The sequence below is a fragment of the Aotus nancymaae genome, unplaced genomic scaffold, assembly GCF_030222135.1.
Source record: "Aotus nancymaae isolate 86718 unplaced genomic scaffold, 86718_ANA_hifiasm-v0.15.2.pri h1tg000046l, whole genome shotgun sequence".
Lineage (NCBI taxonomy): Eukaryota > Metazoa > Chordata > Mammalia > Primates > Aotidae > Aotus > Aotus nancymaae.
The window spans coordinates 31,055,877-31,071,157 of NW_026988460.1; the positions used below are offsets into that span (position 1 = coordinate 31,055,877).

Below are 15,281 nucleotides of genomic sequence, written 5' to 3' on the forward strand. Positions count from 1 at the left end.
ACTCAAGGATGCTCTTTCTTCCTTGCAGACTCACTCGTTCCCTCCCCACAGCCTCCTCTGTATTGAAAACACCGCCCCAACCCCTTCCTTTCCTTCCGTGTAATGCTGATTACTAATAATGATAACAGTGCCTCATCTTGATCGGCTCTCCAACTGTAATGATGTGAAAACACACTCTGGGTTTGGAATCAACAACCAATTATCAAAGTTCAGTTTTGCTGCCTGCTAGCTGTTTGACCTTAGGCAAGTCACTTCATCTTTTATCTTCAGTTTCCCCATTAAAAAAAAAAAAAGATAAAAGAATTCCTATATTACACAGTTGTAGATTTTCTTTCTAAAAACTTTTTTTAAAAATAGAGACAGGGTCTTGCTATGTTGCCCAGCTAGTCTTGAACTCCTGGGCTCAAGTGACGCTCCTGCCTTAGCCTTCCAAAGCATTAGGATTAGAGATGTGAGCCGCCACATACAGCTAATGGTAGAATTTTAAAATATCTATGGATATCTGCCAGAGTTGCTGATTTAGTAGGTAGGAATTGGGGCCTGAGAATTTGCATTGCTACAAGTTCCCAGGTGGTGCTGATGTTGTTGGTACAGGACCCCACTGAGACCTACTCGAGATTCGGACTTTTTCCTTGCCTATTTGGCATCTGTGCCCTTTTCTTTTTGTAATAGCACCTTGACTTGTCTTTGAAGAACCAGTCATCCTCCCTTCTCAGGCCATGTTTCTGGGTGTGGCTAACATCCTGCTTCAGAGGCGAAGTTTAATATTTCTAGGTGAATGAGTGCCTACAGAGAAACTTTGAACATCTTACGTATGGTGCAAGACTTTCATTCACCATCCCCTACCGCCCCCGCCTGCCCGTCAACTATGCCCAGTAGACCTATCATTCCTTTACTTATATCCCTATCCCTATCTTTTAAACCTTTTCCATGTTTCAAGGCCAAGCTTGCTTTCCACAACCCCCTTGAAGCCTACTTGGACCACATCAGTGGGACCTTTCCGCGAACCACTGTATTACTCACAGGGTGTCTCTCCCATTCCTTTGTGTCCAGCTTGAGGGCAAAGGGCCGTCTGGAAACACACAACACTCATAAAGAAGGCTCATTCATCAGAAAAAAGGGAACTTTGCGGGAGGAATGAAAAATAGAAGCTTGATCACCCAGGTAACCAATGCCTTCCTGGAAAGAAACATAGTCATGGGACAAGGCTTTTAAAAGTTACCAGGATTGGCTGGGCACGGCCGGACGAGGTGGCTAACACTTGTAATCCCAGCACTTTGGGAGGCTGGGGCAGGCAGATCACAAGGTCAGGAGGTCAGGACCAGTCTGTCCCATATGGTGAAACCCCGTTTCTACTAAAAAATACAAAAATTAACCACTGTGGTGGCACACACCAGTAGTTCCAGCTACTAGGGAGGCTGAGGCAGGAGAATCACTTGAACCTGGGAGGCAGAGGTTGCGATGAGCCAAGAACGTATCACTGCACTCCACTCTGGGCAACAGAGTGAGACTCCATCTAAAAAAAAAAAAAGTTACCAGGATTTGGGGCTTTCTTTCCCATTTGGAACCATGCTTAGATTTGTGCTTTATTTATCTATGTGACAGCCAGGCATGGTTGCTCATGCTTGTAATCCCAGCACTTTGGGAGGCCAAAGCAGATCACTTGAGCCCAGGAGTTCAAGACCAGCCTGAACAATACAGAGAGGCCCTATATCTATAAATAATAAAAATACATAAATGAATAAATAAATGAGTGGGGCTTGGTGGACCAGTCGCCTGTGGTCCCAGTTACTTGGGAGGCTGAGGTGGGAGGATCACTTGAGTCCGGGGAAGTCAAGCCTCCAGTGACTCATGATTGTGCCACTGCACTCCAGCTTGGGCAACAGAGACCCCATTGCCCCCAGCTTGACCCCCCAAAAAAATATGTGCCAAGGCATCTGCCACATGGTTGGGATACCAGTAAATGATTGAAGCATCACCTAATGAGTAACAATAGCTTCCATTTATTGAGCATTTATATGCCAAGCAGTTTCCTCCATGTTCTCCATATATTATCTCATTTATTCTCATAAAAAACCTTGTCAAGTAGGGTCCTCTTTTACCTTTGAAGAAACTGAATTGATGAACTATGATGAGGCTTTAATGGTTTAATTCTAAAGAGAAACTCTAAAAAGCTTCACCACTTTGGAACAGCAGAACCTAAAGTCAAAAATCTACCCTCTAGTTCTACTACTGTCATCTCCCTGATGGTTTTCCCTGGCAAGGTACGAATGTCGCTGTCAAGCAGGAAATGTGCCTCTGGTACTGTAACATATACAAAAACAGAAATGACAGTTCAAATTGCTCATGTTGGCTGGTGGCTCATGCCTGTAATCCCAGCACTTCGGGATGCCAAGGTGGTTGGAGTGCCTGAGGGCAAGAGTTCAAGACCAGCCTGGCCAACATGGTGAAACCCTGTCTCTACTAAAAACATAATAATCAGCTGGGCACTGTGGTGCACACCTGTAATCTCAGCTACTCAGGAGGCTGAGGCAGGAGAATTGCTTCAACCTGGAAGGCTGAGGTTGCAGTGAGCCAAGATCGTGGCACTGCACTCCAGCCTGGGCGACGGAGTGAGACTCCATCTCAAAAAAAAAAATTGCTCATGTTGCCTGCACCCAAGATTCCTGATTCACTGATCATCCCCTGATGATTGGTCAGGCTGAATTACTGCAGGATCCTTAATCCTCACACAGTTATCCTAGGTTCCAGTTCTGACCCACAACAATGAGCACTATTATTTAGTTCTCTCTTCTGTATCACCAAAGACAATACCTATTTTGTTTTTCTTGAAAGCCCAGACCAAAAATGTCCATAAAAATTAACTTTATTTGCTTGTGATCCACAGTATGGATGCAATGGTCTAAGGGTCAATATTTGGTTTACCCACCAAATCCATCTCTTTTTACAATTTGAGGACATTATGATAGAAATTCAAAGATGCTTCAAAATTTCAAGGGGAATAACCAGTTTGTTTTTTACTGAAATCTTCCCTCTTGGTTTTTGTGTTCAGGTAACACTGTATCACTTTTTTGTCGCAATTCGTTGCAAGAGATTAATGACATATTATCTTGCAGAAACTGGCTTGAGTTAGATGTTTGAGGAAGATCCAACTCACTTTAGAAATCAAATACCAGTAGACCCTAAAGTAATCTACTATATACAGAATGGATCCACTGGGCATGTTTCCACTGATACTTTTTTTTTTGAGCAGAGACTCTGTCGCCCAGGCTGGAGTGCAGTGGTATGATCTCAGCTCACTGCAACCTCTGCCTCCTGGGTTCAAGGAATTCTCCTGCCTCAGCCTCCTAAGTAGCTGGGATTACAGGTGCATGCCACCACACACAGCTAATTTTTGTATTTTAAGTAGAGACTGTTTTTCACCATGTTGGCCAATCTGGTCTAGAACTCCTGGCCTCAAGTGATCCTCCTGTGTTGGCCTCCCAGAGTGCTGGCATTACAGGCGTGAGCCACCACACCCGGCCTCTACTAATTCTTATAATCCAGGAATCCATCCTACTCTTAATTTAAAGGCATAAAACCATTAGGAACCTCCTCCTATCTTAAGTTGGTAAGGTCAATACGTTTTTGGCCATCCTGGAGATTCATTCTGGGGTTAGACACCAATAACCCAAGAGTCCCATTGCCATCTTCACATGCCTTCCAGAATGAGACTAGCCAATGTCTACAACCCAACAAGGAAATCTTTTATTTCTTTTTGTCACACATGGCCATCAAGGAAATCTTGAACAACATAGGGACACTGTTTGTGGACCTATTCATTAATTCATCAAATACTTACTGAGTATCTACTCTGTATCAGGCTCTGTTCTAGGTACTGGGTCTACATTGGTGAACAAAAACAATTTCAGTCCTTCTGACGCTAGCTACTAACACAGACTCATCATGAATGTGAGAGAAAACTGAATCCATAACAGATATGTGACCAAGTTTATGAGTTGAGAGGTTTAATAGAGGCCTAGATCCTCTAGCCTGCTGCTAGATGTTTTAATATTCTCAAGACAACTTAGAAGGGATGGTGGAGGATGTGGTTTTAAAACATTGGTGCTGATAAGAATCAGGAGGGAAGCATTAAACAATTTTAGGTACTAGCATTTTTTTTAGTTTCTGGGGTGGAACCAAGTTTGAGACCATTGCTGCCTGGGTCTCCCCTCCTCCCCACACACCCTGAGATTCAGATCAATTGACTTTGGATGCAACAAAGCACCAGTATTTTAAAAGTTCCCCAGGTGTTTGTAATATGCAGCATAGCTTGAAAACCACTGGTACAGTATGATGGTTCTCAAACTTAAGTATACACCAGGATCACCTGGAGGGTTTGCTCAAACACAGATTATTAGGCTTCACTCCCAGAGTTGCTGATTTAGTAGGTAGGAGTTGGGGCCTGAGAATTTGCATTGCTACAAGTTCCCAGGTGATGCTGATGTTGTTGGTACAGGACCACACTGAGACCTACTCGAGATTCGGACATTTTCCTTTCCTGTTCAGCATCTGTGACCTCTTCTTTTTGTAACAGCACCTTGACTTGTCTTTGAGGAACCAGCCCTCCTCCCTTATCAGGCCATGTTTCTGGATGTAGCTGACATCTTCCCCTTGTCCACCCTCCACTTTAAGGATGAGCCCATGACCTGGGCATGGCCAGGCAGCCACAGGGATTGGTTCAGATTTAGCACATGACTCGAGTTTATAGAATGAGTATAAACCTTGAGACCTTAGCAAGAACCTCTGGGAAAACAACAATCTCTTTCCACAAGATTTCTAAGTTGATGGAATGTTAGCCTAAAGCAGCTGGGAGTATTTTGCTATAACAGTGTGGGAAGAAGCTGTCTGAGACTGAAGTCAACACAGGAAAAAGATGAGAGAAAAGAGAGGTAGGTTTCTCATGATATCACTTGAATAACTAGATAGGCTTTTTCCTAAAGCTTTATTTATTCCTGGACTTTACTTGCACTCGCCCCTCGCTTATACAATCCTTTTTGTGTAAGCCAGTTGAATGTCTATCATTTCAGGGTTTTCAAATACCTACCTACCCACTCCCAAAGTTCAGACTAAAAACCCCTGAGCTATAAGCAGTATCTTTAGAGTAAGCAGTCTTAATTTCCAACTAGATGGCTGAGTCTCATTTATATTTTTGGCAGACTATGTCTTCAGGGATACCTGCAGCTTAAGTCCATTTTACATGAATAAGGCTTTATACCTATCTATGTGACCACTTTATGTCCCATTCTCATTTCCAACAACAGTGGATCCCAAAGAATTCCTGGTATCAGCCTGCAGATGTAGTGGGCCAGGCATACCACAATGCTAGGCCTGGCATCAGGCACCAGTGTGACTGCCTCTCCCTCCACAGCCTTCAGTAATACTGGGCCATGACCTCAGGGACCTGTCTCTTCCACCAACAGATATATGTCCATTTTTTTTTCCTTTAGGGTTATTCTCTTCAGATGGAAAGGAATGGAGTTTTACTAAATCACAACCATTTCCCCACATTTCTTAGTGAGAGCTCAGGACAGAGAGAGAAAAAATAGCAACCATGCCCCAATTCAGGCCTAGAGATTCACGTGAGACCCTTCTTACTGTGACAAGTACTGAGACCTTTTATAGAACATAGGCTCAGTGAGCTGTGAACATGGTTTCTGGTGAGTGCAGAGGCCAGGCCCTGCTCTCCTTAACTCCACTCCAATCATTCTCTTGCTTGCCTTTCCTCATAGGGGTGATTCTCACTTCTAGCACTCACCCCCTGATTCTGATTCTATAAGGTTTCTGTTATTTTTTTAGATGGAGTCTCACTCTGTCACCCGGGCTAGAGTGCAGGAGCACATCTCAGCTCACTGCAACCTCTGCCTCCCAGATTCAAGTGATTCTCCTGCCTCAGCCGCCTGAGTAGCTGGGACTACATGCCCATGCCATCATGCCTGGCCAATCTATAGGTTTTAAAAAGCTCTGCGGAGAATTTCAATGTGAAGTCATGGCTGAGAACCATTGACCTTGGGTCTCAAGGCCACTCACACTGTGGATGAGTTCCTAGACTGTAGAGTTTAGGTAACACTTGGACACAAATGGTTTTACTTTCTCAAACTCCGAAGATCAGTCCTTTGACCCATTCTTCCATTGCCTGCCATGCTCCCTAGTTGCTAACTGCAGTTTCCTGAATTCTCATATTCCCTGTGTAGATTTCTGATCTGTGAACTGCCTGATTGCTGATACCAGGATAGTTCATAAATTTTCCCAAATTACCAAGCCCTGGCCTCCATTTGTGGCTGTGGCTTAAATATCTAAGATTCTTGCCAAGTACTAATCATTTATTCAACAAATAATTCATCTTGGAACATTTACTATTTGCAAGTCACTAAGCTAACCTATATACGGGAATCTATAAGGAAAATGTAAATTAAATAAGTCCCGTTCCCTGAGAAAAGAACAGGGTGAATTCTAGCAGAAGTTGGTTTAATTTTCTGTGGCAGATAAAAGAAATAGAGCAGGACTGGACATAAGATAGAAGTTTCTTCTTTATGTGAAAAAGAGGAATTGAGACAGTAGTCATTAGTAACCAGAAACACTTCAGATTAGAGAAAGGAGGTACAGCGTATACACTGCGTCTATATTTAATTTTAACTCCACATATTTTAATTTAAACTCCAAATATGGTGGGTTTTTTTGGGGGGATGGGGTTGTTTATTTCTAGAGACAGGGTCTTGCTCTGTTATCCAGGCTGAAGTGCAGTGGCGCAATCATGGCTCACTGTAACCTCAAAATCATGGGCTCCTACCTCAGTCTCTCAAATAGCTGGAACTACAGGCATGCACCACCACGCCTGCCTAATTTTTTAGTTTTATAGATATGGGGTCTCACTACATTGACCAGGCTGGTTTTGAATGTCTGGCCTCAAGCAATCATCCTACCTCAGTCTCCCAAAGTGCTGAGATTACAGGCATAAGCCACTGTGTCCAGCCCAAATATGATTTTTTTCAAAAGTGTATAATATCTTTGTGGGTAACTATTCCCAGGTAATATGGGTTATTTTAACAGTAATGTCTACAGAAAACGTGTGCTTGCCAGAATCATGCATAGTAATCTCTTCTCCTTCTTATCTCTGTTTAGTGTGGTCTGACCACTGCACCACCGCTGGCCCATGGGTACCATCATCCACCTGGTGACAGACAGCTCCTGGACTCTAATGACTGAAACATTACTGAGCTCAGCCCATATGTCTTCACCTACTGGCCTTTAAATGTGTTGCTCTGCACTTGCCCACCTGACACCTGTTTGCCTTTTTCTAGCTGTCTCACTTATCCTCAAGAGAGTTAGGTCCCACCTCAGCCTGCAGTCACACTCTTTTTTTTTTTTCAGGAAGTATTACTGATCACCGTCTGGTCTGAACCAGGTTCAAGGGACAGGGGGTGGTCCAGGCCATACTGATGAAGACTGTAGGATTACAGAGAGGACCCAGATGTCTCCCAGAATGGCCAACATTCCTCTTCTGTGAGGACAGAGAGGAAGCGCTGCTGGCAACAAGGACAGGTTCCTGGATATCTGTATTGAGCAGCCGCCTGAGTTGGCCTGAGCTCAGGGGCAGATGAGCTATTTATCGAAGTGAAAGATGGCTGCAGCTGGAGTTGCTAAAAACAAACCACTCCAGGTTTCATCCACTTCCAAAAACGTTTACTTCTAAGTAGGTCAAAGTGTTCCCAAAGTAGGGCAGTAAAAGAGTGCCAGTCTATCACTCTGACTGAGTTTCAATTTAGGTAAGCTTACAATTGCTAAGTGTCCACTATGAGGGATGGCATTTTAATTCTGCCAATGCCACCTTCCCTCCTACGGGCACAAATAGCAGCTGCAGCGGCATGTAGATTCACAGGCAACAATGAAGAGGTTTCCGATGAATCAAATGGAAAGTGGATTTTGTCTTGCTTTAACTCAGGTGAGTTTATTGAAGATTTCCAATAATAGAAAGGATGTGCATCTGCCAATAATGGAATGTGGATAAGGACCTGCTCATCCTTCAACAAGTCCAAATGAAAGAGAGGTACTTAGCCCATACATCCCCAGAGAAGACTTCCTCAGTCAGGACGCCTCGCATCAGAACATGATTCCCCCTTCCCATCCTCAGGCCTTCCTGCTAAAGCTTAAGCCAGTTTCCTCTACAGTTCTACATGCTAAGCCTGGTACTTCACATAAGAACTCTGCACGGGTCCTTGATGCATGATCTGTCCTTCCTTTCTATAAATGTTTATTGAGAACTTCTTACATGGCAGCCACTGTTTTAGATGCTGAGGATAGGGCAATGAACACAATAGACAAAATCCCTGTATTTGTAGGGGGGACTTGCAGAGGGATATTAACAAATATATCAGGTAGTGATAAATGCAATGAAGAAAAGTAAAACAGAGAAGGGAGTATACAGGGTGATGGGAGAGGGTGGGAATTAGGGAAGACCTCTCTAATCAGGTGACATTCAAGCAGAAGGAAGTGTGACAGCAGGCCATCCAGGTATCTGAGGATCTGAGATATCTGGTGTGATCCAGGCAGAGGGAAGAAGAGGTCAGGCCCTGAATGAGAGTATGTATGGCTTGGCCAGGCGTGGTGGCTCATGCCTGTAATCCCAGCACTTTGGGAGGCTGAGGTGGGCGGATCACTTGAGGTCAGGAGTCGGAGACCAGCCTGGCCAACATGGTGAAACCCCATCTTTTTTTTTAAAAAAAAAAAAAAAAGAGTATGTATGGCTTGATTGGTGAATGGCTCAGTCAGGCAGGCTGTTCAGGTGAGTGGTAGACAGAATAATGTCCCCCAAAGATGTCCACATCCTCATCCCCAGAACCTATATATATGTTACCTTACGTGGCAAAAGAGACTTTGCAGAAATGATTCCATTAGGGACCTTGAGGAAGGGGGATTACAATGGATTGTGCTGGTGGGCACAGTGTAATGTTAAGTGTTCTTAAAAGCAGAGAGCCTTTCCCAGTGTGGCCTGGGGGAAACATTACAATGGAAGGAGGATCAGAGAGATGCAACCTTGTTGGCTTTGAAGATGGAAAAGGGGAACATAAGCCAAGGAATGTGATGGCCTCTGGAAGCCGGAAAAGGCAAGAAATAGCTTTCCCTTCGAGCCTCCAAAAAGGGATGCGGCCCTGCTTGCTGACACCATGATTTTAGCCCATGGAGACTTGTGTTGCACTTCCAACCCACAGCACAGTACTATAAGTTGTTGTTGTTTGAAGACACCACGCTCATGGTAATTTGTTACAGCAGCAACAAGAAATGAATACATAGGCAATGAATCAGAGAATAGGCTCCAGAAGAGGTATTGTAGAGCCTCTTTGCAGTCACAGAAAGGACTCTGCTTTTACTCAAAGTGAGACAGCAGACACTGGAACATTTTGAACTGAGAAGGGTCTTCAGCCTGGGCTGCTTCCCTGCAGTTGGGGGCAAGCAATGGCAATCATCTACTCGCCCTGCTGTGTACAAAGGTGAGGAGCCAGACTTCCTGTGGCCTAGAAGACCATGTGGAAAAGTAAGGCAAGTGAGCAGTATCTTAGAATCAGAGATTCTGGCTGGAACTGGTGGACATGGGGAGAAAACTAGACAACCCAGTCCTACCACAAGGGCAAAGCAAGGGCAGACTGTTCAATAACTGCCTATAGTGTAGAGGGCTGGTATTCTGAATTGCAATTAGTAGTAAACAGACTTCTCATGCTTGTTTGCAGGTTTGGGTTAAGGCTGCAGTTTCACCCCCACATAGATCCTCGGTGAGGAGTTGTTCTCAATGAGCAAGTGACACAGGGAAGGCAGTGTGGCAGTGAGAGGAGGGTCCTGACCACTCTGTCCTGCCCAGCAGCATCAGAATCAGAATCCTGTTGCTGAGAGCTCCTCCAGCTGTGGCCTGCAAGGGCTGCTCCTCAAGGGCTTTGAGGTCCTCCCATTGCTGCCTTCCCTGAGCAGACAGGATGGGCATAACACAGGATGTCCAGACCACTGCCTTTCCTTCTCTTTTCCTCAAGCCAAATTCAGTGCATGTCATTCCGGGGTCCCTGTATTCTTTTAGGGGGAAAGTGCTTTCAGCTTAGCTAGCTGCGAGCAAGAAAACTGCACCATCTTTCCTCTGGGGGAACATTCTGTTTGCTGGGGTAACCTCCTCGCCATCATCTCCAGCTTCTTTTCAGAAAGCGCAGTTGATGGCAACCTTTCTTCTGTGGGAGCAAATTCTGAAGCTCTCATTTCAGCTCTGAGCTCCATCAGCTGGTTCATGTGGCTCCAAAAAGCATATTCAAGCTTCCGCCCAACTTCCCCTCTGGATGATAAGGGGCATCATCATCATATAGATGTCACAGATTTACAGTGGGCACCAGCAGGCATGAAAATATGCTGTTGAAATTGGCATTTAACATAAGCAAAGTCTCAGCAGGCTGGCTACAAAAAGGAAAAATGCAGGATTTCTGCAGAGGGACCCAGAGAGACCAGCTCCTTCCCTGGACACCTGGGTCTTCCTGCTTCAGTTCTACTTGGAGGCAGCATGACACTGAGTTGTATTTAGAGAAGTACGTGGCCTGGCCTGACATATTCCTGTTTCAGGCTTTGATTCTAAGCCCTTTCATGTCCTAAATAGTATTAGATGGATATAGCCACAGGCAGGACATCTCAACCAGAACAAAGTAGGCCTGAGGTTGTTTTCACGAAACTCTTCTCTGTCCTACTCTTCTTTGAATTAAAGAGTGGTACCCTCATGTACACCCAGCACTCACAGTATCAGCACAGCCTCCATCACCCAGGTCAGCCCATCTCCATAATGGTGTGGTCCTAATGTTACCTTCAGGTACCAGAATTAGTCACAGAAAGAGAATACGTCACGGAGAGGTGCCAGAGGTACAAGCCAAGGAAAAACTTGAATTTTCAGCTCAAATACATCAGATTTTATCTCAGTCCTCTGGGTTAAAGCCAAAAGAAAGTTATGAGAATAAGTCATTATTTCCTGGGAAATCACAGAGCCAGATGGACATGCTGTTGGTGGACTGTGGAAAGGACCCAGGGTAGGTTAGGAATAGAGACTGAGGGAAGGAAGCAGGTGCAGACAGGAGGTTATGCTGGGGCCTCTGAAAATCTATGGAGGTACAGTGGTTCGCACTTGTAGTCCCAGCTACTTGGGGGTTGCTGAGGCAGGATCACTTGAACCTGGGAGGTCAAGGCTGCAGTGAGTCCTGATCATGCCACTGCACTTCAGCCTGGGCAACAGAGTGAGACCAAAAAAAAAAGAAAAGAAAGAAAAACCAATGGAAACTAGAAAGAGCACCTTGACCCCTTGAGCAATCCTGGGGATGATTCAGGCTGGAAACACCCTGGACTCAGCCCTACAGATGTGTAAGAACTCAGACAAAGAGCAGGCAGGGAACTTCACATTAACTGACCACCTTTGGTGGGGCATAACTGGGCTGGAAAGTCTACTTTGTTGGAGTTTAAGTGCTATTAATCAATTTTACAGATTTTTTTTAAATTAGAATTTTTGGAAACGGGGTCTTGCTCCATTGCCTAGGCTGGAGTACAGATGTGCGACCACAGCTCACTGCAGCCTTAAACTCTTTCTTATACACAAGCCATCCTCTCTCCTGTCTCAGCCTCCCAAGTAGCTAGGACTACAGATGTGTGATTATATCCGGCTTATTTCATAGATTTTAAGTGTCTTACCCAAAGTCATCATCTAGCCAGTAGCCAAGATTCAGATTCAGGTCTTGCATCCCAAGACTTTTTTTTGGAAACAGGGTCTCGCTCTGTCATCCAGGCTGGAGTGCAATGGCTCAATCACAGTTCACTGGAGGCTCGACCTCCTGGGCTTCGTGATCCTCTTACCTCAACCCTCCAAGTATCTGGGACTACAGGCACTCACCACAATGCCCAACTTTTTAAAACTTTTTCCTAGAGACGGAGTCTCACTCTGTTGGCCAGGCTGGTCTGGAACTCCTGGGCTCAAGTGGTCCTCCTGCCTCAACCTCTGAAAGTGTTGGGATTACAGACCATCTTTTTATAGTCTAGTGCATACCAAGGTAAAGCCACAGACAACTTTTGTTTTATCCTAAACAGGCTGTGCACATAATAATAAGACCAACCTCACAGTTTAAAAAGCACTTTTACTTAACATTGCCACCCTTGAGCCTCCCAGCAACTCTGTTAGATAGGCATTTTTATCAGCTTCCTTTTGCATAAATGTGGAAGCTAAACCCAGAAAGATTAAGTGACTTTGCATTTAAAGTAAGTAGCTTTTCATTCCATGCCCTGTCCTCTTCCCGGCCCAGCTGGTTCCCTGAGAACTAAATTCTCTACTGTTTTTGCAAAGATTTGCCAGTACTCTTTAAAGGAAAACACAGTAGATTACAATACATTAGGTTGGGCCATTTGAAATTGCTGACATTCAACTTTTTTTTTTGAGATGGGTCTCGCTTTGTCACCCAGACTGGAGTGCAGTGGCACAATCTAGGCTCACTGCAACCTCTGCCTTCCCTCCCATTGCAGCCCTTCCCCCACCCCCACCAGCTGGGACCACAGGTGCGTGCCACCATGCCCAGCTAATTTTTTGTATTTTTGTTAGAGAAGGGGTTTCACCATGTTGCCCAGTCTGGTCTAGAACTCCTGAGCTCAAGTGATCCACCTGCCTTGGCCTCCCAAAGTGCTGGGGTAAAAGGTGTGAGCCACTGTACCCAGTCTCAACCATTTTTTACTACAAAAATGGAGATTTCAGGAAGTCCAAACTAATAAATTGGACCTCAAAATGAAGATATCTGAGCTATGCTTATATGCATCAAAAATAGGATACTTTGGCCAGGCACGGTGGCTCATGCCTGTAATCCTAGCATTTTGGGAGGCCAAGGGAGGCAGATTGCTTGAGCTCAGGAGTTCGACACCAGCCTGGGCAACATGGTGAAACCCCATCTCTACAAAAAAATTTAAAAATTAGCTGGGCATGGTGGCAAGTGCCTGTTGTCCCAGCTACTTGCCACTGCACTGCAGCCTGGGCAAGAGTGAGACCCTGTCTCCAAGATAAATAAAAAAACACAGGATACTTTGGTTAATCCCTTTAGATTAACAAAGGTGCCTATTTGATACAGAGAGAAAAAAGCACATTTTTAGAAGTGGAAGGGATCCTAGGGGTAATTCAGGAAGACATGAATAAAAGGTAATAAAAATGCTACTTTCGAACAAATAACAATATGAATGACTGTAGGAGTGACATGGAAAAAAAGTCCAGCCTGCAGGGAGTCTCTGAGTGGAAGGCACTTGCCTCTAAGTTCTGTGCCCAAAGAGGACAATATATCGGGTGTCTGGGAGTAAGAAACCAGGGGGTACGCAAAGTCCAAGGGTAAGGATGGGCTGTGAAGTTCTCAAATCCAAGGACATCTGAAAGGACTATTAATCCATAAACACACACAATCATTTTAAACAAGTCAGGATAGAATTTAATTAAAAACATTTTGTTCTGCTCTAAGCATTTAATAAAAGGATTTACAGAGAAATTGCTAGGCTCTTATAGCTTAGGAAAGAAGTGTCTAACATTTTATCTGGAAATTGTATTACTTTCTTCCAGATACAGATCAGAAAGGGAGGGAGAAAAAGAATTAGCACTGGTGGATTTAAATTGGGGGCTGAACGAGGGAGAACAGGAGGAGAAATGGGTAGAAAGTGTATGGATTTCAGTGCTATAGATGAAGAATATTCTAGCCATTATAATTGCACTAAAATCCAACAGGCTTTCTCTAGAAGTAATAAGCTCCCAGTCCCTAGAAGTGCTCAAGTCATGCTTGGCTGACCACTTGTCAAGGACATTGTGGAAGGGGTTCCTTGTATTAGGAAAGAGAGTGAGCTAGAACATTTTTCACCTGCTTTTCAATTCTAAGATCCCAAGAGCCAAAAGAAGCCAATGTTCTGGAGTGAAATTAAATCTAATCAAGAACTGGTTTTATCCAGTTATAAAAAGAGAAAGTTTCAACTCTAACTTTTTATAATTCTGCAAAATGTCAAGGAGCTCCTTTTAGAATCTTTCCATCTATCTTTAAACACACTTTTCTTCAAAAAGTATCAGCACTCAAATAAATTACAATATTTCTTATTCAATGCATTATTTTTGGATTTCAGTTATTCTTATCCAACAGTATTGTAATTTTTAAAAACACTGTACCACACCTTTTCATTACAAACATACTGTAATTCAGCTATGCTAATATAAAGGAAAATGTTGTGGGCTACTATGGAAACTTGTTCTCACCCTCATTGATCATACTCTCATGTATACTTTTGCTTCTATGAGGAAGTGAGTTCTGAATCTCAAAGGACTACCTCATATCTAGTCAATCACAGATACAGTCCTGTAAGAATGAAGCAGGATTGAAGGATCATACTGCAATCCTGCAATTGAGGATTGTAAGATGAAGTAGATCAGCAGATTGTGATTTATAACATGTCACTTCATACCTGAAATAAATGTTTAGGGAATGTTCATCCTCCAATTATTAGCCTCCATGGTGAAGCCATGTTAGGCATTATGGATTAAATGAAAAACCTGAGGGTCATGCTTCTAATGCAAAATTATACTTAAAAGTAAGAGGGAGAGAGAGACCTTTGGAGGACTCTCCTGGTAGGCAGAGGAGCCTTTAAGTCCCTGGATTTGACAGCAGAAGGGACAGGAAAGGCAGGAAGCCTGAACTTTTTGGTGTTTTGGCTCCTGGCAGCAGAAAGTGCAGGGAACTTCTGTCCTGCAGACAATCTGTTGAACAGGCTGGACCAGCACCAGGGGTTGGCAGGCCACTATCAGAGCTGGACCAAGCCTGCTGTCCAGAGTGTTTCTTGGAGTCATTCTGCCTCCCCACCCCCACCGGGGACATCAGAATCTTCTTAGTGGCAAAGCAACCACAGGACAAAATTTGTCTCTGATTGCTGCTACTCCTCCTAGAGAGTGGGGCATTTGAGGCCAGAGGTAAGAGGGAGAATGGGAAGGTGGGTATGTGTGACTATAATGGGGTTGATGCTCTTTAGATTCAGCTAGACTGGTTAACAAAGGGAGCCAAGTCAGATGGGAGAAAGAACCAAAGCGCCTGTCTCAAAGGCCTTCAGACTTGGGAGGGTACAGAACAGTGGTAAAGCAAGACGTTGAGAGATGGACAGGCAGGGATTCAAATTTAGGCCCACTGCTTGTCAGCTATGTGACTTTGGGCATGTTACCTAATCTCTCTAAGATTCAGTGT

At 44.2% G+C, this 15,281-nt stretch overlaps 1 protein-coding gene across 12 annotated transcripts in view; it reads right to left on the bottom strand.

Annotated features, from left to right (window-relative positions):
• The window catches only part of KALRN (kalirin RhoGEF kinase), a 699,137-nt gene that overhangs the window by 139,022 nt on the left and 544,834 nt on the right, over positions 1 to 15,281 (bottom strand). The gene's annotated exons all lie outside the window — the stretch shown is intronic.